Source organism: Musca domestica, unplaced genomic scaffold (genome assembly GCF_030504385.1).
Source record: "Musca domestica strain aabys unplaced genomic scaffold, Musca_domestica.polishedcontigs.V.1.1 13, whole genome shotgun sequence".
NCBI lineage: Eukaryota > Metazoa > Arthropoda > Insecta > Diptera > Muscidae > Musca > Musca domestica.
Genome location: NW_026712172.1, coordinates 448,815 through 476,749, shown reverse-complemented (window position 1 = coordinate 476,749; position 27,935 = coordinate 448,815). Strand labels below are relative to the sequence as shown.

Sequence of the window (27,935 nt, the reverse complement as noted above, 5' to 3'; positions counted from 1 at the left end):
GCGTCCTCATTCACTGTGCAAAACGTGGAGCTATCAATTTGCTCAGCCAGCGCCATGCCTCCCTGGTCATTACCTAGGATGGAATGCCATAATTCAAGATGGGCATTGAAATCCCCTAGCACCAGACGGTTATTGTCTACTAGTAGTGAACTGATATTAGGCATATAACGTGGGGCACAGCTATTTAACGGCGGAATGTACACGTTGAGCACCTCTACCTCGGCGGTTCCATACTTGACCGCTACCCATGTGCGTGAAGATAAAAACGATTTTAACTAGCGAAGACAACACCCAGTCTGGGCGCACTTTCTGTTGTATAAATGTGCGTGAAGATAAAAACGATTTTAACTAGCGAAGACAACACCCAGTCTGGGCGCACTTTCTGTTGTATAACAGTGTATAACAGATATGCGGAAAATAAAAACGATTTTTGAAGATGCGAAAGAAAAATGCAATTTTTTTTAAATTTGTATTTATTCTTGTTTGTACCTGATAATGAACATAATTATAAGTATAAAAAAATAAAATAACTAATTTAAAGGTGTTTCAATAAAAAACTTTCGTCATCATACCGATTATTTTTTAATGGAAGAAAGTTACATAGCCCACTGTGCAGCAATAAAAAATAGTGCACGCATATGAATGGCACTGCAGGAAAGGCAGTTCCAAGAGCTTTCTAAAACGCTATTACTTGGCCAAATCGATCGTGGAAAATTAGAGAAAAATCGATTTTTCTTATTTTTCAAAAGTTATCAACGAGTCCCACTGTGCGAAAACTAAAAATAGTGCAATCTCATGGAATAGCACATTGGAAAGCCCATGAGGTGTACTTTCGAGATATAAACACTCATGAAAGATTAATCGGGCAGATTTTTTTTTAAAAATATTTTTGCTAAAGTCAAGTGTTTTCTAGAGGGAAACATAAAAGGCCCACTGTGCAGCAATAAAAAATAGTGCACGCATATGAATGGCACTGCAGGAAAGCTCGTTCCAAGAGCTTTCTAAAACGCTATTACTTGGCCAAATCGATCGTGGAAAATTAGAGAAAAATCGATTTTTCTTATTTTTCAAAAGTTATCAACGAGTCCCACTGTGCGAAAACTAAAAATAGTGCAAGCTCATGGAATAGCACGTTGGAAAGCCCATGAAGTGTACTTTCAATATATAAACACTCCTGAAAGATTAATCGGGCAGATTTTTTTTTTAAAATATTTTTCCTAAAGTCAAGTGTTTTCTAGAGGGAAACATAAAATGGCCCACTGTGCAGCAATAAAAAATAGTGCACGCATATGAATGGTACTGCAGGAAAGGTCGTTCCAAGAGCTTTCTAAAACGCTATTACTTGGCCAAATCGATCGTGGAAAATTAGATAAAAATCGATTTTTCTTATTTTTCAAAAGTCATCAACGAGTCCCCCTGTGCGAAAACTAAAAATAGTGCAAGCTCATGGAATAGCACGTTGGAAAGCCCATGAGGTGTAATTTCAATATATAAACACTCCTGAAAGATTTTTCGGGCAGATTTTTTTTAAAAAATATTTTTCCTAAAGTCAAGTGTTTTCTAGAGGGAAACATAAAATGGCCCACTGTGATTAAATTTATTGCTGATAAATGCTGATTATAAATGTCAAGTGAAGATGGAAATACCAACAAATTCTATATCAAGAAAATCATTTAGATCAATTAAATTAGTGGTATATTTGGTATCAACTGCAATAAGGACGCCACCACCTTTTTTACAAACACGATCTTTTCTAAATATTTGATATTTTGAATATAAAATTTCACTATTTAATATAGATGTTTTTAACCAAGTTTCGGAGAAAACCAATACATTATAATTGAAACCAATGCTATCAATATTACACAATTCGAAAGGGCACGACATTTTTTATTTTAATTATTATTTATTTTAATTATAATTATTTCTTTTTTAATACACAAGTTACAACTATATTTTTCAAGATTAGATCTGTAGCTATTTTTTTTTATTTATTTTATTATTTTTTAATGTTGGGAACTCTTATGAGATGACAAACAAAAAAAAAGACGATATTTTACAACAACTAATTAGCTAATGTAACAAAAGAAAGAGGATAAAAGGAGAATGTACAACTACACAATTTGAAAATTGATATTACTTTAAAAGATAAAACAAGATTTTAAAACACTACACCAATTATCACTTTGAGTTACAAAATCACTATTGAACACTTTAATACACTTTTTTACCAGATTAATTAATTTAATAAAACATATAACTAATAATTTTTTCAAAAGCACTAATTACAACAGGATTGCCAGGGTAAATTTACCATACAAAAAATTAATTTGATCACTTACATGGGGATAAGATTAATATATACTTTTTAATAGATTTGAATAGGACATCCACACATTTGAAGCCCACGGTTTAAATATTAAAGCCCATGGCTTCAATATGGGTACAGGTATTTTAAAACAATTTTAACCGAGCAGTATGTGGACACTTATATCAGTCATATCTGTGAATAATTATGCTTTGACAAATATGCATAATAGACAGAAAGAACGCGCACCGGGTCAGCTAGTATATATATATATATATATATATATATATATATATATATATTATATATATATATATATATATATATATATATATATATATATATATATATATATATATATATATATATATATATATATATATATATATATATATATATATATATATATATCCTAAACGTTCAAGATACCTTACATCGCTTTTGCTGGTTATTATATGGGTCATAACCCTCATATAAGGGTACAACCCGATTTTAAGTACATTTTAAGTTTCAAAATGAGCCCCATAAATTTTTGTCAGTCATTTTTGTTTGTTTAAATTCTGGAGTTGGAAGCTATATGCGAATTTTAGAAATGAAAGACCATCATTTAGTATCATATTTTGATATCATTCATTCAGAATTCAAAACAATAAAAAATTTACTCTTCAATATAATATGAAAAATAGAAAAAATTTCACGTCAAAAAGATTTTTTTCATTCATATTTTTATTGGTATATTTTTACGCGATTTTTTTTCCAAGATAACATTCCGAAATTGTATGAAAAAAATCTTCAACTTGTTTGCTGGTTTTTGTTTAAAGGTCCTTACGAAGATTGTCAATAGAATGTACTATTATGTTAAAATCCGATTTCATTGCAATATTTTCCTCAATTATTTCCCAATTTTAGAATTTTTGGAATGAGATGTTGTCTCTTTTTTTCCTTCCTAACGATTTTCAAAAAGTAATTATCTTTTAACTTTGGTGTGACCGTGTTCAATTGTTTCTACATCATCTATTCAGTTTCGCCACCACATAATTCGGTACTAAACTTCATCCGGTACTGTGAACTGCCTGCAATTTCAGTTCTCAAGAAATCGAGTCAATTAAAAAAAATTAATCAAATTGGAAAAACAGTCTACTAACATATTTTAATATTTAAAAAATAGACCTAATTCGAATTGGTAATTAACAATATATGAATGGAAAAGCGTAAAAATATTCCAAATTTGAACCCTACCAATCGGCAGACACCAGAGTTCGAAATGAAATGATTAATTTTTATGCTTTCGTTCTTTCATTGCTTTTGACATGAATTAATTCGACAATATGAACTAAAGTCGTTTTTAGAGCCGTTACATGTCAAGCAATAAAATTGATTCATTTACTGTTCGTTCACATTCTAATGCAGTGCAAATAATGGAGGTCGAAATATAAAAAAAACTGATAAGTGCGGCAAATATTTTAGCTTAATGTAATCTGACTTCGCCGAAATTTTATAACATACTTTTGTGTTTTCTGTTGGAAAAAAGTAAATAATAAACTTGAAATAAAATTTTCCACCAGAAACCCATTTATGTTAGTACGATAATTCGCATGATTCGCTATAGTTGGTTGTGAATGTTAGATGACATCAAGAGTTAACAAGCAATGCAATGCATTGATTTCTTTGTATTATCTTCTGATAAATGGTGTAGTGTGCTATTGTTTTAAATGATTTGAGATGGCGACAATATACAATATTTTGGCATTGGCATTGAAATTGCTATTCAATCCGATCATTTTCAGACACCCTATGTAACATGTTCAAAAAAACTAAATAAACAGATCAGCAATATGTTCTTTATATGCCTTAGAAACTTTTTTTGAAAGTCCATGTTATTTAATTTATTCCATTGAAAATTTATTGACTATGACAAAAATGTTGTTTTATAAATTTATATTGTTGTTTGAAAATAAACCTTTTAAAAATTTGCCTTGAGTGAAAAATATAAAATGGAATTTTACAAAAATCATTTCTTGCAAGTGCTTTCATAATGAACATTTTACATATTAAAAAATTGCAATGCCGTCAAATGGTGTAAAATGTCCGGGGCTCTACTTCATTCCCAGTAACCTCAACATTTGCTATGAATAGTATAAAAAATTTAAAGAGAATTGACTGATATAAATCATCTCTATGGAGGGTATGCCATTTCAAACCTACGAATACTATTCAAACAGTAAAACAAAAAATCCTTTCTTTAAACGGCATGCAATGTAGTTTGAAGAGGATAAATTTGAAGAAAATGTATGTAAAAACAAGTAAAAAACATTAAGTTCGGCCGGGCCAAACTTTTAATACCCTCCACCTTAGGGTAAAAGAAACATTAGAAGAAATGTGGCAAAAACCATTAAAATGCCGAATATCGGGAGGTACCGTTATATGGGGGCTACACCAAAACGTGGACCCATAATTACAATGTTTCGCTACACATTAGGACCCACAAATACCAATTTTTAGACAAATCAGTGAAAAAATGTTGCAAAAACCATCAAAATACCGAATATCGAGATGTACCGTTATATGGGGGCTATATCAAATCATGGACCCATGCATGCAATATTTCGCCACCGAAGCTGGACCAACAAATACCAATGTGGCAAAAAATGTGGCAAAAATCATCAAATTACCGAATATCGGGAGGTACCGTTATATAGGGGCTATACCAAAAAGTGGACCTATAATTACAATGTTTCGCTACACGAACTAGGACCCGTTATGACCCACAAATACCAATTTTTAGACAAATCAGTGAAAAAATGTGGCAAAAACCATAAAAATACCGAATATCGGGAGGTACTGTTATATGGGGGCTATACCAAAACATGGACCCTTACATGCAATGTTTCGCCATCGGAGCTGGAACCCATTATGAACAACAAATACCAATTTTCAGACAAATCCGTGAAAATAGGTTGCAAAAATCATCAAATTACCGAATATCGGGAGGTACCGTTATATGGGGGCTATACCAAAACATGGACCCTTACATGCAATGTTTCGCCACCGGAGCTGGAACCCATTATGACCCACAAATACCAATTTTTAGACAAATCCGTGAAAAAATGTGGCAAAAAAAAACTAAAATACCGAATATCGGGAGGTACCTTTATATGGGGGCTATACCACAACGTGGACCTATACATGCAATGTTTTGCCACATGCTCAGGGACCCGTTATGACCTACAAATACTAATTTCCAGACAATTCCTTGAAAAAATGTGGCATAAATCATCAAAATAATATATATATAATATATATATATATATATATATATATATATATATATATATATATATATATATATATATATATATATATATATATATATATATATATATATATATATATATATATATATATATATATATATATATCCTAACGTTCAAGATACCTTACATCGCTTTTGCTGGTTATTATATGGGTCATAACCCTCATATAAGGGTACAACCCGATTTTAAGTACATTTTAAGTTTCAAAATGAGCCCCATAAATTTTTGTCAGTCATTTTTGTTTGTTTAAATCCTGGAGTTGGAAGCTATATGCGAATTTTAGAAATGAAAGACCATCATTTAGTATCATATTTTAATATCATTCATTCAGAATTCAAAACAATAAAAATTTACTCTTCAATATAATATGAAAAATAGAAAAAATTTCACGTCAAAAAGATTTTTTTCATTCATATTTTTATTGGTATATTTTTACGCGATTTTTTTTCCAAGATAACATTCCGAAATTGTATGAAAAAAATCTTCAACTTGTTTGCTGGTTTTTGTTTAAAGGTCCTTACGAAGATTGTCAATAGAATGTACTATTATGTTAAAATCCGATTTCATTGCAATATTTTCCTCAATTATTTCCCAATTTTAGAATTTTTGGAATGAGATGTTGTCTCTTTTTTTCCTTCCTAACGATTTTCAAAAAGTAATTATCTTTTAACTTTGGTGTGACCGTGTTCAATTGTTTCTACATCATCTATTCAGTTTCGCCACCACATAATTCGGTACTAAACTTCATCCGGTACTGTGAACTGCCTGCAATTTCAGTTCTCAAGAAATCGAGTCAATTAAAAAAAATTAATCAAATTGGAAAAACAGTCTACTAACATATTTTAATATTTAAAAAGTAGACCTAATTCGAATTGGTAATTAACAATATATGAATGGAAAAGCGTAAAAATATTCCAAATTTGAACCCTACCAATCGGCAGACACCAGAGTTCGAAATGAAATGATTAATTTTTATGCTTTCGTTCTTTCATTGCTTTTGACATGAATTAATTCGACAATATGAACTAAAGTCGTTTTTAGAGCCGTTACATGTCAAGCAATAAAATTGATTCATTTACTGTTCGTTCACATTCTAATGCAGTGCAAATAATGGAGGTCGAAATATAAAAAAACTGATAAGTGCGGCAAATATTTTAGCTTAATGTAATCTGACTTCGCCGAAATTTTATAACATACTTTTGTGTTTTCTGTTGGAAAAAAGTAAATAATAAACTTGAAATAAAATTTTCCACCAGAAACCCATTTATGTTAGTACGATAATTCGCATGATTCGCTATAGTTGGTTGTGAATGTTAGATGACATCAAGAGTTAACAAGCAATGCATTGATTTCTTTGTATTATCTTCTGATAAATGGTGTAGTGTGCTATTGTTTTAAATGATTTGAGATGGCGACAATATACAATATTTTGGCATTGGCATTGAAATTGCTATTCAATCCGATCATTTTCAGACACCCTATGTAACATGTTCAAAAAAACTAAATAAACAGATCAGCAATATGTTCTTTATATGCCTTAGAAACTTTTTTTGAAAGTCCATGTTATTTAATTTATTCCATTGAAAATTTATTGACTATGACAAAAATGTTGTTTTATAAATTTATATTGTTGTTTGAAAATAAACCTTTTAAAAATTTGCCTTGAGTGAAAAATATAAAATGGAATTTTACAAAAATCATTTCTTGCAAGTGCTTTCATAATGAACATTTTACATATTAAAAAATTGCAATGCCGTCAAATGGTGTAAAATGTCCGGGGCTCTACTTCATTCCCAGTAACCTCAACATTTGCTATGAATAGTATAAAAAATTTAAAGAGAATTGACTGATATAAATCATCTCTATGTAGGGTATGCCATTTCAAACCTACGAATACTATTCAAACAGTAAAACAAAAAATCCTTTCTTTAAACGGCATGCAATGTAGTTTGAAGAGGATAAATTTGAAGAAAATGTATGTAAAAACAAGTAAAAAACATTAAGTTCGGCCGGGCCAAACTTTTAATACCCTCCACCTTAGGGTAAAAGAAACATTAGAAGAAATGTGGCAAAAACCATTAAAATGCCGAATATCGGGAGGTACCGTTATATGGGGGCTACACCAAAACGTGGACCCATAATTACAATGTTTCGCTACACATTAGGACCCACAAATACCAATTTTTAGACAAATCAGTGAAAAAATGTTGCAAAAACCATCAAAATACCGAATATCGGGATGTACCGTTATATGGGCCACCGAAGCTGGAACCCATTATGACCAACAAATACCAATGTGGCAAAAAATGTGGCAAAAATCATCAAATTACCGAATATCGGGAGGTACCGTTATATAGGGGCTATACCAAAAAGTGGGCCTATAATTACAATGTTTCGCTACACGAACTAGGACCCTTTATGACCCACAAATACCAATTTTTAGACAAATCAGTGAAAAAATGTGGCAAAAACCATAAAAATACCGAATATCGGGAGGTACTGTTATATGGGGGCTATACCAAAACATGGACCCTTACATGCAATGTTTCGCCACCGGAGCTGGAACCCATTATGAACAACAAATACCAATTTTCAGACAAATCCGTGAAAAAAGGTTGCAAAAATCATCAAATTACCGAATATCGGGAGGTACCGTTATATGGGGGCTATACCAAAACATGGACCCTTACATGCAATGTTTCGCCACCGGAGCTGGAACCCATTATGACCCACAAATACCAATTTTTAGACAAATCCGTGAAAAAATGTGGCAAAAAAAAAAACTAAAATACCGAATATCGGGAGGTACCTTTATATGGGGGCTATACCACGTGGACCTATACGTGCAATGTTTTGCCACATGCTCAGGGACCCGTTATGACCTACAAATACTAATTTCCAGACAAATCCGTGAAAAAATGTGGCATAAATCATCAAAATAATATATATATATATATATATATATATATATATATATATATATATATATATATATATATATATATATATATATATATATATATATCCTAAACGTTCAAGATACCTTACATCGCTTTTGCTGGTTATTATATGGGTCATAACCCTCATATAAGGGTACAACCCGATTTTAAGTACATTTTAAGTTTCAAAATGAGCCCCATAAATTTTTGTCAGTCATTTTTGTTTGTTTAAATCCTGGAGTTGGAAGCTATATGCGAATTTTAGAAATGAAAGACCAATATTTAGTATCATATTTTAATATCATTCATTCAGAATTCAAAACAATAAAAAATTTACTCTTCAATATAATATGAAAAATAGAAAAAATTTCACGTCAAAAAGATTTTTTTCATTCATATTTTTATTGGTATATTTTTACGCGATTTTTTTTCCAAGATAACATTCCGAAATTGTATGAAAAAAATCTTCAACTTGTTTGCTGGTTTTTGTTTAAAGGTCCTTACGAAGATTGTCAATAGAATGTACTATTATGTTAAAATCCGATTTCATTGCAATATTTTCCTCAATTATTTCCCAATTTTAGAATTTTTGGAATGAGATGTTGTCTCTTTTTTCCTTCCTAACGATTTTCAAAAAGTAATTATCTTTTAACTTTGGTGTGACCGTGTTCAATTGTTTCTACATCATCTATTCAGTTTCGCCACCACATAATTCGGTACTAAACTTCATCCGGTACTGTGAACTGCCTGCAATTTCAGTTCTCAAGAAATCGAGTCAATTAAAAAAAATTAATCAAATTGGAAAAACAGTCTACTAACATATTTTAATATTTAAAAAGTAGACCTAATTCGAATTGGTAATTAACAATATATGAATGGAAAAGCGTAAAAATATTCCACATTTGAACCCTACCAATCGGCAGACACCAGAGTTCGAAATGAAATGATTAATTTTTATGCCTTCGTTCTTTCATTGCTTTTGACATGAATTAATTCGACAATATGAACTAAAGTCGTTTTTAGAGCCGTTACATGTCAAGCAATAAAATTGATTCATTTACTGTTCGTTCACATTCTAATGCAGTGCAAATAATGGAGGTCGAAATATAAAAAAAACTGATAAGTGCGGCAAATATTTTAGCTTAATGTAATCTGACTTCGCCGAAATTTTATAACATACTTTTGTGTTTTCTGTTGGAAAAAAGTAAATAATAAACTTGAAATAAAATTTTCCACCAGAAACCCATTTATGTTAGTACGATAATTCGCATGATTCGCTATAGTTGGTTGTGAATGTTAGATGACATCAAGTGTTAACAAGCAATGCAATGCATTGATTTCTTTGTATTATCTTCTGATAAATGGTGTAGTGTGCTATTGTTTTAAATGATTTGAGATGGCGACAATATACAATATGTTGTGAATATATTCATAGGCATTGAAATTGCTATTCAATCCGATCATTTTCAGACACCCTATGTAACATGTTCAAAAAAACAAAATAAACAGATCAGCAATATGTTCTTTATATGCCTTAGAAACTTTTTTTGAAAGTCCATGTTATTTAATTTATTCCATTGAAAATTTATTGACTATGACAAAAATGTTGTTTTATAAATTTATATTGTTGTTTGAAAATAAACCTTTTAAAAATTTGCCTTGAGTGAAAAATATAAAATGGAATTTTACAAAAATCATTTCTTGCAAGTGCTTTCATAATGAACATTTTACATATTAAAAAATTGCAATGCCGTCAAATGGTGTAAAATGTCCGGGGCTCTACTTCATTCCCAGTAACCTCAACATTTGCTATGAATAGTATAAAAAATTTAAAGAGAATTGACTGATATAAATCATCTCTATGGAGGGTATGCCATTTCAAACCTACGAATACTATTCAAACAGTAAAACAAAAAATCCTTTCTTTAAACGGCATGCAATGTAGTTTGAAGAGGATAAATTTGAAGAAAATGTATGTAAAAACAAGTAAAAAACATTAAGTTCGGCCGGGCCAAACTTTTAATACCCTCCACCTTAGGGTAAAAGAAACATTAGAAGAAATGTGGCAAAAACCATTAAAATGCCGAATATCGGGAGGTACCGTTATATGGGGGCTACACCAAAACGTGGACCCATAATTACAATGTTTCGCTACACATTAGGACCCACAAATACCAATTTTTAGACAAATCAGTGAAAAAATGTTGCAAAAACCATCAAAATACCGAATATCGAGATGTACCGTTATATGGGGGCTATATCAAATCATGGACCCATGCATGCAATATTTCGCCACCGAAGCTGGAACCCATTATGACCAACAAATACCAATGTGGCAAAAAATGTGGCAAAAATCATCAAATTACCGAATATCGGGAGGTACCGTTATATAGGGGCTATACCAAAAAGTGGACCTATAATTACAATGTTTCGCTACACGAACTAGGACCCGTTATGACCCACAAATACCAATTTTTAGACAAATCAGTGAAAAAATGTGGCAAAAACCATAAAAATACCGAATATCGGGAGGTACTGTTATATGGGGGCTATACCAAAACATGGACCCTTACATGCAATGTTTCGCCACCGGAGCTGGAACCCATTATGAACAACAAATACCAATTTTCAGACAAATCCGTGAAAAAAGGTTGCAAAAATCATCAAATTACCGAATATCGGGAGGTACCGTTATATGGGGGCTATACCAAAACATGGACCCTTACATGCAATGTTTCGCCACCGGAGCTGGAACCCATTATGACCCACAAATACCAATTTTTAGACAAATCCGTGAAAAATGTGGCAAAAAAAAACTAAAATACCGAATATCGGGAGGTACCTTTATATGGGGGCTATACCACAACGTGGACCTATACATGCAATGTTTTGCCACACGCTCAGGGACCCGTTATGACCTACAAATACTAATTTCCAGACAAATCCGTGAAAAAATGTGGCATAAATCATCAAAATACCGAATATCGGGAGGTACAGTTATATGGGGACTATACCAGAACGTGGACCGATATATCTCATTTTCAATACCAACCATCCTAGACACAATGCAAATACCTCTGCTAAATTTTGACGCTCTACGTCAAATAATGTGGGCTGTATCGTGATTTCAACAGACAGACAGACAGACGGACAGGCAGACAGACAGACGGACATCGTTAAATCGACTTAGAATTTTATGCTGATTATGAATATATATACTTTATGGGATCTAAGAAGAATATTTAAGGATGTTACAAACGGAATGACAAAGTTAATATACCCTCCTTTCCAAGGTGGAGGGTATAATAAGGCTGATCAATGCCGTCTTTTTCGAAGTGATATTTTTTCAATGAAATAAATATAACATTCATTATTTTTCTTGAATTTTGCGTTTTAAATTGATCTCAAAGAATTTATCAACCAAAGCAAGGTTCAAAGATCTTTTGAAAATTGAAATATTAATAGATTTTAGTAACAATCCATGTTCGTGTGAAATTTCATGAGTAACGCCGTAAATTCAGTTGGAATTATGAGATTGGATACTACTTTTCATACGTAATGCAATGTATTCGATTTTAGAGAAATATTCCAAATATACAAATATAACAGCAAATCTACATTTTCCTATTTAAAAATAAGCAAAAGCAGGCATGCTTTAGACAATACACATATAAAAAGTCTACTTCGAATAATATGAAAATATATTATTTTGAAATAAATGAGAAATATGAGCCGAAATAAACATCTTAAAAATAACTATAGGACAATGCATAAAAAATATATTCTTTCAACAATGCATATTGTATTAAATAGGGAGTAAACAAAAATACGTCGACATATACATATTATAAAATTATCGAACGGCGCGTTCCGCCACGCTATTTCTCGTACAAAGTTTTATGGACATTTCATATTAGCCCTTTTAGTGGATGAATTCGAAACAATGGCATGTACCGCTATAACAACAAAACAAATACATACCACTAACTATTCGTATACATCAAAAAATAGTAGAACTTTTACTTTTGATCAAATTTTTTCCGAAATAAATAGTAAATAAATATATTAAAGTTAGATTTTTATAAGTTCGATTTTCTTATAGAATTTGTACCACAAATATTTTCTGAGTAAAGTAATAAATCTTCAAAGTGTCAAAAAAAAATTGTTATTATATTTTTTATGTTCCTGATTGTTCTCAAAGAGTCGAACACCATTTTTGGTTACACTTTTATGGTAAGGTGTGTTCTCGTACACAAAAATCTTTTTAATCATATGAGAGAAAACGTGATCAAAAATCGAAAACGTCTAAATACTTTCATTTTTATTATTAAAAATTGCATTTTTTGCTTCAATTAAATTAAACTATACAAAGATGTAATTACTAAAAACATTTTCGTAACATACCTACGTTTCCCTTTTTAGTATCATCAACATTTTCTGGAAGGATATAAATCTTTTTCTTACCAAATTTCAAATGCAATCTACTATTTTGCAACCGTTATATTTGGTATTTCACTGATTGTAGTCGCAATGAAATACCAAATATAAAGGCTGCAAAATAGTAGATTGTATTGGAAATTTAGTAAGAACAAAATGTTCAATTTTCTCATTTTTACGCCATATATATATATATATATATATATATATATATATATATATATATATATATATATATATATATATATATATATATATATATATATCTATATATATAAAAGAAAGTTGTGTTAGTTACTACGCTTATAACTTAAGAACCGCTGGATTGATTTTAACGATTCATACAAATTCGGAATTGTCTCCTCTCCGAAAAGGATAATATCCAAAAAAAATCGCGTAAAAATGTGATATATTAACATTTTCATTTTGACTTTTCAAATGTACAATAGTAATGTTTTATTTTGCATGATTTTTTTCCATTTTGACTTATTTTTTCTAATGTACATTTGTAGTGTTTTTTATATTTTATTTTTGAATTCAAATATTAATACCAATTCATTTAATTGACTTGATTTCTTGAGAAATGTAACTGATGGCGAGTTACATGGAAGTGTAGTACCGAATTATGTGGTGGCGAAACGAAATAGATGATGTCGAAATAATTTAATGGAATCGAATTTTAAAATAGAAGTACATTCTATTGACAAACTATATAAGGATCTTTAAACATTTGCTGTAAAAAATCAGCGAACAAGTTGAAGATTTTTTCAATGTGTTATTCTTCTTTTGTCATTTTTTTTTCAATTTGTATTATCTAATTGAAAAATTTTCACTATATACAAATTTTCACCAAAAAATGAAATAAGTGGGAAATACGATGTTAACTGACATCTACCTTTCAACTCCAGGGCCGACATCGTGGTTCAGCTGGAAGATGCGAACACATTTGAACAAACAAAAATTACCGAAAAAGCCTAATGGGGCTCATTTCAAAGCGTGGAACTACTTCTTTCCTTTCACAATAATCCGTCCAATGTACAATCAGAAAAATACCTAATAAAAGGGTGGAAAATAGTAGAGCGAATGGGACTCTAAGTAAGAAAAGGATTTCTATCCTTCCAGAAAATCTTCCCAAACATTCAAGATACCTTAAATCGATTTTGCCGTTCATGATATCGATCATAATTCACGGATAAGGGTACAACCCGATTTCATATTTATATAACCATCGTATGATTTAAGCTATTTTTGGTGTCTTGGTCACTTTTTTAATATTTTGGCCATTGTTTGGCATCTTTGTTTCTAAGGAGGTGGAGAACCTCTTCGCATAAAGTTTGAAATGTTCAGAGTAGGGCCCATTTCGGTCTTGACCACATTCATTAATTGATTTGGCTAAAAATTGTATTTATGCTACTCTGGGGTAGGGAACCATCATACAGATAATTGCCACATAGGACTTAATTTAAGTAAAGTCCCCACATTGGAGTATCCCCAAGTCCACTTTCACATCTAATTGGTGGTCAGAAAAGAAAATTTTGTTTTCTATTGAATTTGTAACCCCCAAGAGAATATTGGTTGGGCCACGTTTTGGTATAACCCTTATATAAATGTATCCCTGATTTCAGCTGTGACCGTGGTGTTGGCCACGTTTTTCAACTGATTTGGCCATTAATTACTGTATTTAGGCTACTTTGTTAGTAGAGAACCATCTTACAGAAAAATGTCAACATACGTAAATATTTTGGTACAGTCCCCATATAGTCTCCAGGCCCGCCGATCTATAGTGATGTTTGCCGATTGGCGGACAACAACGCGGGTATTGTTTAATCGTCATTGAATTTTACTATGAACAAGAACATAGACTTTTTGGGGACTCTAATGCGCAATTTGAGGTGCTATGGTAATGGGTGTAAAAGCGTAATTAACTTTGACTATTCAGAAATTATTTTGCCCTCCTTCCATAGTTATTTATTTCTATTTAGTCGAATCAATATTTAAATTTTAATATGAGCTAGATTTGTGAAATATTATGCTATGCAAAATTTGCATTAAAGACTAAAACTACGGACCGGCAACGCGGACCGGGCCAGCTAGTATATATATATATATATATATATATATATATATATATATATATATATATATATATATATATATATATATATATATATATATATATATATATATACTAGCTGGCCCGGTCCGCGTTGCCGGCCCGTAGTTTTTGTCTATTATGCATATTTGTCAAAGCATAATTATTCAAAGATATTAATGTTATAAATGTTCACGTACTGGTCGATTAGTTTTTAATTGTTAGTCAAATAGCAGTAATTTGGAATTTACTGTACTTTGTACAACTCATAATTGAGGGCTAATTGTTTTAAGAATAGGCAAAGTTTATTACTTTTTTAAACCCATTACCACCTCAGAATGTGCATTAGAGTCCTCATAAGTCGCCCTGACTATGTCGGTCTGTTTGTCCGCCAAAAGGTGGACTTGAGGGAGTACTATTACTTAGAGAAAATTCTAAAATTTGTAGATATGTTGAAATTTTTGTGTCAATCATAATTGAGGTCAGACTGATTTCAGAATAGTCAAATGTAATTACTATTTTACACCCATTACCGTAATATGGGAACTAATTTTATTTGTCATTTAAATTGTAAATTGGAGACCCCACAAAGTCCATATATTTCATCATAGTATAATTCAATGACGATTCAACAAATATTCGGTCCCGTGCTACTTTCTTATATTTGTAATTTGTTCATGTTTTCACAATTTTTTTTCATATAGATGTATATCCCAAATCTACGTTCCCAACCAATATTCTTCTCAATAGAATACAAATTTTTCTTTTCTGACCACACATTAGATGTGAAAGTGGACTTGGGGATACTCCAATGTGGGGACTTTACATGAATAAATTTATATGTGGCAATTATCTGTACGATGGTTCTTTACCCCAGGGTAGCATAAATACAATTTTTTAGTGGTCAAGACCAATATGGGCCCTACTCCGAAAATCTTATGCGAAGAGGTTCTCTACCCCCTTAGAAACAAAGATGCCAAATAAGGGCCAAAAATAGAAGAAAGTGGCGAAGACTCCAAAAATGTCTTAAATCATACGATGGTTATTTATGATCGATATCATGACCTGCAAAAGCGATTTAAGGTATCTTGAATGTTCAGGAAGAATTTTTGGAAGAATTTTCTTACTAAGAGTCCCATTCGCTCTACTATTTTGCATCCTTTATATTTGGTATTTTTCTGATTGTACATTGGTGGCGAAACATTGCATGTAAGGGTCCATGTTTTGGTATAGCCCCCATATAACAGTACCTCCCGATATTCGGTATTTTTATGGTTTTTGCCACATTTTTTCACTGATTTGTCTAAAAATTGGTATTTGTGGGTCATAACGGGTCCTAGTTCGTGTAGCGAAACATTGTAATTATAGGTCCACTTTTTGGTATAGCCCCTATATAACGGTACCTCCCGATATTCGGTAATTTGATGATTTTTGCCACATTTTTTGCCACATTGGTATTTGTTGGTCATAATGGGTTCCAGCTTCGGTGGCGAAATATTGCATGCATGGGTCCATGATTTGATATAGCCCCCATATAACGGTACATCTCGATATTCGGTATTTTGATGGTTTTTGCAACATTTTTTCACTGATTTGTCTAAAAATTGGTATTTGTGGGTCCTAATGTGTAGCGAAACATTGTAATTATGGGTCCACGTTTTGGTGTAGCCCCCATATAACGGTACCTCCCGATATTCGGCATTTTAATGGTTTTTGCCACATTTCTTCTAATGTTTCTTTTACCCTAAGGTGGAGGGTATTAAAAGTTTGGCCCGGCCGAACTTAATGTTTTTTACTTGTTTTTACATACATTTTCTTCAAATTTATCCTCTTCAAACTACATTGCATGCCGTTTAAAGAAAGGATTTTTTGTTTTACTGTTTGAATAGTATTCGTAGGTTTGAAATGGCATACCCTCCATAGAGATGATTTATATCAGTCAATTCTCTTTAAAATTTTTAAAACTATTCATAGCAAATGTTGAGGTTACTGGGAATGAAGTAGAGCCCCGGACATTTTACACCATTTGACGGCATTGCAATTTTTTAATATGTAAAATGTTCATTTTGAAAGCACTTGCAAGAAATGATTTTTGTAAAATTCCATTTTATATTTTTCACTCAAGGCAAATTTTTAAAAGGTTTATTTTCAAACAACAATATCTATCTATATATATAAATGAAAGTTGTGTTAGTTACTACGCTTATAACTTAAGAACCGCTGAACTGATTTTAATGATTCATACAAATTCGGAATTGTCTCCTATCCGAAAAGGATAATATACAAAAAAAAAATCACGTAAAAATGTGATATATTAACATTTTCATTTTGACTTTTGAAATGTACAATAGTAATGTTTTATTTTGCATGATTTTTTTCCATTTTGACTTACTTTTTTCTAATGTACATTTGTAGTGTTTTTTATATTTTATTTTTGAATTCGAATATCATAATATCAATTTATTTAATTGACTTGATTTCTTGAGAACTGAAATTGATGACGGGTTACATGGAAGTGTAGTACCGAATTATGTGGTGGCGAAACGGAATAGATGATATCGAAATAATTTAACGCGGTCACACCAAAGTTAGAAGATAATAACCTTTTTAAAATCGCTAAAAAAAAAAATTACGAAAAAAGAGATCTCATTACAAAAATTCTCAAAACGGGAAAATATCGAAAAAAATGTCCAATGGAATTGAATTTTAAAATAAAAGTACATTCTATTGACAAACTTTGTAAGGATCTTTAAACAGTTGCTGTAAAAAATCAGCGAACAAGTTGAAGATTTTTTCAATTTGTTATTATTCTTTTGTCATTTTTTTTTTCAATTTGTATTATCATATTGAATTCAGTGGATTTTTTGTGAACGAAATAAAGAATAATTTATCACTATATACAATTTTTCACCAAAAAATGAAATAAGTGCGAAATACGATTGTAACTAACATCTACCTTTTAACTCCAGGGCCTACATCGTGCTTCAGCTGGAAGATGCGCAGACATTTAAACAAACAAAATGACCGAAAAAGACTAATGGGGCTCATTTCAAAGCGTGGACCTACTTCTTTCATGTGACAATAATCCGTCCAATGAGAGCTCAAAATGCAAAAATTTTTGGGACTACAATCAGTAAAGTACCAAATATAAAGGGTGCAAAATAGTAGAGCGAATGGGACTTTTAGTAAGAAAAGGATTTCTATCCTTCCAAAAATTCTTCCCGAACACTTAAGATACCTTAAATCGCTTTTGCATGACCTGCAATATGATATATGATATCGATCATAAATAACCATTGTATGATTTAAGCTATTTTTGAAGTCTTCGTCATTTTCTTCTATTTTTGGCCAAATATCTTTGTTTCTAAGGGAGTAGAAAATTCTCGGAGTAGGGCCCATATTGATCTTGACCACTAAAAAATTGTATTTATGCTACCCTGGCGTAAGGAACCATCGTACAGATAATTGCCACATAGAAATTTATTCATGTAAAGTCCCCACATTGGAGTATCCCAAGTCCACTTTCACATCTAATGTGTGGTCAGAAAAGAAAATTTTGTATTCTATTGAATTTGTAACCCCCAAGAGAATATTGGTTGGGAACGTAGATATAGATGTACATCCCAAATCAAATAAATTGTGAAAAACAAGAACAAATTATAAATATAAGAAAGTAGCACGTGACCGAATATTTGTTGAATCGTCATTGAATTATACTATGATGAAAAATATGGACTTTATGGCGTCTCCAATTTACAATTTAAATGACAAATAAAATTAGTTCTCATCTTACGGTAATTGGAGTAAAATAGTAATTATATTTGATTATCCTGAAATCAGTCTGCCCTCAATTATGAGATGGATAAAATTATTTTTACTTATTTAAATCACGTGAATTTTTTTCAGTTTGACATGTTATGTTGTTCTGCTATATTTTCGATTTGGCCTCTATTTGTCATCTTGGATTATAAGGGGTGAAGAAAGTTTTCAATGTAGGTCGATGTTTCGCAGTAGTGCCCATATGAAGGTACTTCCTGATTTTACCTTATTTCAAAGGATTTGGCTAAAAATGTGTATTTGTGGGAGTGAAAATCGTACACAAAAATTTCAACATATCTACAAATAGTACCCCCACAAGTCCACCTTTTGGCGGACTTATGAGAACTCTAATGCACAATCTGAGGTGTTAATGGGTTTAAAAAAGTAATTAACTTTGGCTATTCTTAAATCATTCAGCCCTCAATTATGAGGTGTACAAAATACAGTAAATTCCAAATTACTGCTCATTTGACTAAAAACTAAAAATTAATCGACCAGTACATGAACACTTATAACAGTCATATCTTTGAATAATTAGGCTTTGACAAATATGCATAATAGACTAAAACTACGGGCCGGCAACGCGGACCGGGCCAGCTAGTATATATATAAAAGAAAGTTGTGTTAGTTACTACGCTTATAACTTAAGAACCGCTGGATTGATTTTAACGATTCATACAAATTCGGAATTGTCTCCTCTCCGAAAAGGATAATATCCAAAACAAGTTGAAGATTTTTTCAATGTGTTATTCTTCTTTTGTCATTTTTTTTTTCAATTTGTATTATCTAATTGAAAAATTTTCACTATATACAAATTTTCACCAAAAAATGAAATAAGTGGGAAATACGATGTTAACTGACATCTACCTTTCAACTCCAGGGCTGGAAGATGCGAACACATTTGAACAAACAAAAATTACCGAAAAAGCCTAATGGGGCTCATTTCAAAGCGTGGAACTACTTCTTTCCTTTCACAATAATCCGTCCAATGTACAATCAGAAAATACCAAATAAAAAGGGTGGAAAATAGTAGAGCGAATGGGACTCTAAGTAAGAAAAGGATTTCTATCCTTCCAGAAAATCTTCCCAAACATTCAAGATACCTTAAATCGATTTTGCCGTTCATGATATCGATCATAATTCACGGATAAGGGTACAACCCGATTTCATATTTATATAACCATCGTATGATTTAAGCTATTTTTGGTGTCTTGGTCACTTTTTTAATATTTTGGCCATTGTTTGGCATCTTTGTTTCTAAGGAGGTGGAGAACCTCTTCGCATAAAGTTTGAAATGTTCAGAGTAGGGCCCATTTCGGTCTTGACCACATTCATTAATTGATTTGGCTAAAAATTGTATTTATGCTACTCTGGGGTAGGGAACCATCATACAGATAATTGCCACATAGTACTTAATTTAAGTAAAGTCCCCACATTGGAGTATCCCCAAGTCCACTTTCACATCTAATTGGTGGTCAGAAAAGAAAATTTTGTTTTCTATTGAATTTGTAACCCCCAAGAGAATATTGGTTGGGCCACGTTTTGGTATAACCCTTATATAAATGTATCCCTGATTTCAGCTGTGACCGTGGTGTTGGCCACGTTTTTCAACTGATTTGGCCATTAATTGCTGTATTTAGGCTACTTTGTTAGTAGAGAACCATCTTACAGAAAAATGTCAACATACGTAAATATTTTGGTACAGTCCCCATATAGTCTCCAGGCCCGCCGATCTATAGTGATGTTTTCCGATTGGCGGACAACAACGCGGGTATTGTTTAATCGTCATTGAATTTTACTATGAACAAGAACATAGACTTTTTGGGGACTCTAATGCGCAATTTGAGGTGCTATGGTAATGGGTGTAAAAGCGTAATTAACTTTGATTATTCAGAAATTATTTTGCCCTCCTTCCATAGTTATTTATTTCTATTTAGTCGAATCAATATTTAAATTTTAATATGAGCTAGATTTGTGAAATATTATGCTATGCAAAATTTGCATTAAAGACTAAAACTACGGACCGGCAACGCGGACCGGGCCAGCTAGTAGAAAATTTTGTTTTCTATTGAATTTGTAACCCCCAAGCGAATATTGGTTAGGCCACGTTTTGGTATAACCCTTATATAAATGTATCCCTGATTTCAGCTGTGACCGTGGTGTTGGCCACGTTTTTCAACTGATTTGGCCATTAATTGCTGTATTTAGGCTACTTTGTGAATAGAGAACCATCTTACAGAAAAATGTCAACATACTTAAATATTTTGGTACAGTCCCCATATAGTCTCCAGGCCCGCCGATCTATAGTGATGTTTGCCGATTGGCGGACAACAACGCGGGTATTGTTTAATCGTCATTGAATTTTACTATGAACAAGAACATAGACTTTTTGGGGACTCTAATGCGCAATTTGAGGTGCTATGGTAATGGGTGTAAAAGCGTAATTAACTTTGACTATTCAGAAATTATTTTGCCCTCCTTCCATAGTTACTTATTTCTATTTAGTCGAATCAATATTTAAATTTTAATATGAGCTAGATTTGTGAAATATTATGCTATGCAAAATTTGCATTAAAGACTAAAACTACGGACCGGCAACGCGGACCGGGCCAGCTAGTAGATGTATAAATAGATTAAAAAGTATGCGTGATCAGTTCCTCAGCCCCCAAACAAATACTTAGGGTTGGAGGGAGGGTCAACAGTATCTCGTGTAAAAAATTTTAAACCAATATCTTGTTTATTTGGGAAATATAAGGATTTTAGATAAATCGAAATAGTGGGCGTAAAAAGGAGGCGTGGTCAATATTTTTTCTTTAAAAACCTAACTCGGGGTATGACAAACGTTTGTACAAAAAATTATGCAAATCGGTCCAGCCGTTTTCAACTGATTCCGTTACCAACAAACAACAATTGATTTTTATATATATATATAGATAGAAATAGAATAGATAGAAGATATATATATATATATATATATATATATATATATATATATATATATATATATATATATATATATATATATATATATATATATATATATATATATATATATATATATATATAGATATATATATATATATATATATATATATATATATATATAAATATATATATATATATTTACTAGCTGGCCCGGTCCGCGTTGCCGGCCCGTAGTTTTAGTCTATTATGCATATTTGTCAAAGCCTAATTATTCAAAGATATGACTGTTATAAGTGTTCATGTACTGGTCGATTAATTTTTAGTTTTTAGTCAAATGAGCAGTAATTTGGAATTTACTGTATTTTGTACACCTCATAATTGAGGGCTGAATGATTTAAGAATAGCCAAAGTTAATTACTTTTTTAAACCCATTAACACCTCAGATTGTGCATTAGAGTTCTCATAAGTCCGCCAAAAGGTGGACTTGTGGGGGTACTATTTGTAGATATGTTGAAATTTTTGTGTACGATTTTCACTCCCACAAATACACATTTTTAGCCAAATCCTTTGAAATAAGGTAAAATCAGGAAGTACCTTCATATGGGCACTACTGCGAAACATCGACCTACATTGAAAACTTTCTTCACCCCTTATAATCCAAGATGACAAATAGAGGCCAAATCGAAAATATAGCAGAACAACATAACATGTCAAACTGAAAAAAATTCACGTGATTTAAATAAGTAAAAATAATTTTATCCATCTCATAATTGAGGGCAGACTGATTTCAGGATAATCAAATATAATTACTATTTTACTCCAATTACCGTAAGATGAGAACTAATTTTATTTGTCATTTAAATTGTAAATTGGAGACGCCATAAAGTCCATATTTTTCATCATAGTATAATTCAATGACGATTCAACAAATATTCGGTCACGTGCTACTTTCTTATATTTATAATTTGTTCTTGTTTTTCACAATTTATTTGATTTGGGATGTACATCTATATCTACGTTCCCAACCAATATTCTCTTGGGGGTTACAAATTCAATAGAATACAAAATTTTCTTTTCTGACCACACATTAGATGTGAAAGTGGACTTGGGATACTCCAATGTGGGGACTTTACATGAATAAATTTCTATGTGGCAATTATCTGTACGATGGTTCCTTACGCCAGGGTAGCATAAATACAATTTTTTAGTGGTCAAGATCAATATGGGCCCTACTCCGAGAATTTTCTACTCCCTTAGAAACAAAGATATTTGGCCAAAAATAGAAGAAAATGACGAAGACTTCAAAAATAGCTTAAATCATACAATGGTTATTTATGATCGATATCATATATCATATTGCAGGTCATGCAAAAGCGATTTAAGGTATCTTAAGTGTTCGGGAAGAATTTTTGGAAGGATAGAAATCCTTTTCTTACTAAAAGTCCCATTCGCTCTACTATTTTGCACCCTTTATATTTGGTACTTTACTGATTGTAGTCCCAAAAATTTTTGCATTTTGAGCTCTCATTGGACGGATTATTGTCACATGAAAGAAGTAGGTCCACGCTTTGAAATGAGCCCCATTAGTCTTTTTCGGTCATTTTTGTTTGTTTAAATGTCTGCGCATCTTCCAGCTGAAGCACGATGTAGGCCCTGGAGTTAAAAGGTAGATGTTAGTTACAATCGTATTTCGCACTTATTTCATTTTTTGGTGAAAAATTGTATATAGTGATAAATTATTCTTTATTTCGTTCACAAAAAATCCACTGAATTCAATATGATAATACAAATTGAAAAAAAAAATGACAAAAGAATAATAACAAATTGAAAAAATCTTCAACTTGTTCGCTGATTTTTTACAGCAACTGTTTAAAGATCCTTACAAAGTTTGTCAATAGAATGTACTTTTATTTTAAAATTCAATTCCATTGGACATTTTTTTCGATATTTTCCCGTTTTGAGAATTTTTGTAATGAGATCTCTTTTTTCGTAATTTTTTTTTTTAGCGATTTTAAAAAGGTTATTATCTTCTAACTTTGGTGTGACCGCGTTAAATTATTTCGATATCATCTATTCCGTTTCGCCACCACATAATTCGGTACTACACTTCCATGTAACCCGTCATCAATTTCAGTTCTCAAGAAATCAAGTCAATTAAATAAATTGATATTATGATATTCGAATTCAAAAATAAAATATAAAAAACACTACAAATGTACATTAGAAAAAAGTAAGTCAAAATGGAAAAAAATCATGCAAAATAAAACATTACTATTGTACATTTCAAAAGTCAAAATGAAAATGTTAATATATCACATTTTTACGTGATTTTTTTTTTGTATATTATCCTTTTCGGATAGGAGACAATTCCGAATTTGTATGAATCATTAAAATCAGTTCAGCGGTTCTTAAGTTATAAGCGTAGTAACTAACACAACTTTCATTTATATATATAGATGTATAGATAGATAAAAAAGTATGCGTGGTCAGTTCCTCAGCCCCCAAACAAATACTTAAGGTTGGAGGGAAGGTCAACAGTATCTCGTGCAATAATTTTTAAACCAATATCTTGTTTATTTGGGAAATATAAGGATTTTAGATAAATCGAAATAGTGGGCGTAAAAGGAGGCGTGGTCAATATTTTTTTCTTTAAAAACCTAACTCGGGGTATGACAAACGTTTGTACAAAAAATTATGCAAATCGGTCCAGCCGTTTTCAACTGATTCCGTTACCAACAAACAACAATTGATTTTTATATGATATGAAGCGCCGAGGATTTTTCCAATGTTCCCAGCGTATAATATTTTCAACACTTTACTCATTATGTTGCTTGCCTTTCACATTGTTTGGACGTACATGATACTTAAGATTGTAATAAATTCTTTACAAAAGGGGTTGGTGAGCATTTTGATTTAAGAACACATTGCAGTCTCATTGATAATTCATTTCCTTTACAGATGTCTGGTGATATAAGATCGAGCGACAGCGAAATCTCTGAAAAAAATCGCTCAATAATGGTGACGTTAAACCTGTAGATAAAATCCAAAAGAGAGCTCTAACCAAAACAGAATAACCAAATAAGCATAATTATTTCCTCTGTTTGTATTTCTTTTGTATGTTATGTACAAACTATGTATGTTGTAGTATATTTAAAAAGTTTTTAATGTCAAGAATCCAGGTATAAGTAAATTGTTTATTTTATTGTTGCTTATAATTTAAAAATTGTAGTAAGTTATCACTAATGTATGCGTTTTAGAGAGTTGCTTAATTGAATGAATATAAATATAGCCCAAAATACGAGGATTTAGATTCATATTGCCAAAATACAACTATATATTTAAAAATAAAAGGTCGTGTGAAATTAATTAGGGTTTCTTTAAAATATAAGTACATTTTCTGCATTTGGCGCTTATTCCAGTTTGCATTGTGTCTCCTGATGGAAAACAATCTGGAACTTCTTAATGCGCTGACTCATCTGGTCTACAAATTTGTTGACTACTGGTTCCATTGCGGCCTGAAGCTGTTAATGTGTCGTTAAACGTAAAATGGATATGTTGCACTTAGCAATCTTAATTTGAATAAATTCAATATGTATATTTAATATACCATGTATCTATTAAAATCTTAAATACCCTCCACCACACGGAAACTACTTGCAAAATTTACAGCGTTACCTAAAATTCGACGTTGCGCATAAATTTTTTTGTCCACAAAAATAATTGTTTTCAAATTTTAATTCAAGTTTATTAAATAAGTATGGAAAGGTAAGTATTACAGTTCGGAGGTAAGTATTTCCACTAAATATACTTTAGTTCAGGTTTATTTACAAATGATGCAAAAGGTATGTATTACAGTTCACAAAGGTGACTTTTCAGTTAAATATTTCTTTATATTTCACGGTAACGACGGGAGATGCCGTTTAATAACAAAACTTCGAATGACTAAAGGTGTAAAGCTGGGAATACATAAAACGCTTATTTGACTGGCATAAGTCATCGGCTGGATTCTTCGTAGAGGAACAAAGGAGTTTTAGGTTGACTTAGTTCGATTTTGACACTAGGCTCCTTTGTTCATTTCCGAAGAAGCCAGCCGATGACTTAAGCCAGCCAAATAAGCGTTTTATGTATTCCCAGCTTAAGTAAATAAGAAGCTTGAAGTCATGTTTAAGCATATTTTGTGACATTTCATAAAGGGATTACAGAGTCCCTCTAAAATCCTGCCGTCGTTTTTCATTATAATTTTACATTAATATGCTTAGCCTTGACTTCAAGCTTTTTATATACTTGCACACTAACAATGATACATATATGCAAATTCTAATGCTTGCATATATGTAAGTGTGATAAATATATGCAGTGCGTACCGATATTCTACAGTATGTGCTAAAAAAATAGCACATACATTTTTTGGTTAAAAATATAGCACACTTTTGAAAAATTGTTGGTACAGTCATGTACATGCCTCCCCCTTCGTGAAATCTGTGAAAACAAATCATTTTTAATTAATAGGCATATTTTTAATGGGACCAGAAAATACATATCAGAGTTTTGTATGGAATGCCTTTAAGTATTGCTGAATATGTATCTGCGCCCAATTCAAGATCTATTGGAATGTTGCTATGGGGTCGGGGTCAGCGACAGCTTGTTGATTGAAGTATGATGTTGGGTCTTCGAGAAGTGGGTCGGAGTAGGGTCCTTTAAAGCCCAAGCACCATTTATTTCTCAAGCCTCTTCATTATTTTAAAGGTTGCAAATCGTTTGCTTTGGTACATGAATGACCTAAGCCCCAGTCGTTGAAATGCTGAATAGGCAATTCTTGACATTGATGACGATTGGCAAATTAGGGCTCGCACACTTTTCCATGTATCGACACTATCAGTTGTGACTCGCAAAAGGGATAGTAGGGACAAACACCAAGTCCCAAACGAAAGGTGGTAAATCAATGGGTACTGGCTGTAGGTTGTTGTCTATTTGCGGTGCCCCATGTATTAATGTGTGGTGTCTGTAATCACACCTTCGACAGCCCGTCAAACTGGTGCAATCTGGGGCCAAATCACCGCATTCGTTATCGAGTTCTGTTCAGTATAGAGAAACATTTCGTTCGCTGTAAAATTTTGCATCACCGCATTCGATCGCAAATTATTTTGTCTACTACTTTTTTTACATTGCTGTAATAAGACATTTGAAGCGAAAGAGTGTTTCAAAATCAGTTTTTGCGATCAAAATATGTTATTTCTGAGAAATTTATACTGTTTCTGTGTGTTTACATGTACATGTACAAATATATTATGAATGCAAGTGTTTTTTCGCTTTCCTCGTCTTCGGACTCAGAGCATGAGTACAAAGTGGCATTAATAAGGAAAAATATTCGTGATAAATTTAGTCGTTGCCTGAAGTGGCGTAAGTGATTTTATTTAAAATAGAATAAAACTAACAATTTCACCAACTTCTTATTTCTTTTTGTTTGCCTTTTTTCCGCACAAAGATCACTACATACTTTGTTTTCGACAGCATACTACCTATCGTATACAACTTCGAGTAAAAACAATTCGTTAACGACCGCGGTGATCCGCGTAAACTACATTACGATGCTGAAGTACTCGATTTCGACTGCGGTGATTTGGCCCCTGGTACCAAATAACTCCTTGCCAGGCAGTTACGGCAGTACCCTCTCCGTTCTATTGTTTCATATGGTTGGTATGGGGTTTGCTCGCGAAACCTGGGGCATGTGTTAAGAGCGCAGTCATCTTGGCATAACCTACAGGAATACTGCCAGAAACTCGGTCGCTCTCTTGTGCTCTCTCGCCAACCCGACCTGGGGTCAAATCACCGAATTCGTCATCGAGTTCTGTTTCGTATAGAGAAATATTTCGATCGCTGTAAATTTTTGGATCACCGCATTCGATCGAAAATTATTTTGTCTACTACTTTTTTTACATTGCTTCAAACATATGGTAATAAGAAATTGGAAGCGAAAAACAATTTCATATATGTTATTGCTGGTGGTCTAATTTTAACGGTTCATACAAATTCGGAATTTTCTCTTTGCAAAAAAGGATAATATTAAAAAAAAATCGCGTAAAATGTGATATTTCAACATT

General features: G+C 32.0%; 1 long non-coding RNA gene across 5 annotated transcripts in view; it reads left to right on the top strand.

The window, feature by feature from the left end:
- Window positions 1-25,200, top strand: part of LOC131800781 (uncharacterized) — a 32,996-nt gene extending 7,796 nt beyond the window's left edge. For 2 of the 5 annotated variants that reach the window (XR_009341538.1, XR_009341541.1), the window contains exon 5: window positions 23,841-25,200. This is a non-coding gene — a long non-coding RNA (uncharacterized LOC131800781). The remainder of the gene's footprint in view (window positions 1-23,840) is intronic. The other 3 variants (XR_009341540.1, XR_009341539.1, XR_009341543.1) reach the window with 3 other exon arrangements.
- The last annotated feature ends 2,735 nt before the right edge of the window (window positions 25,201-27,935 follow it).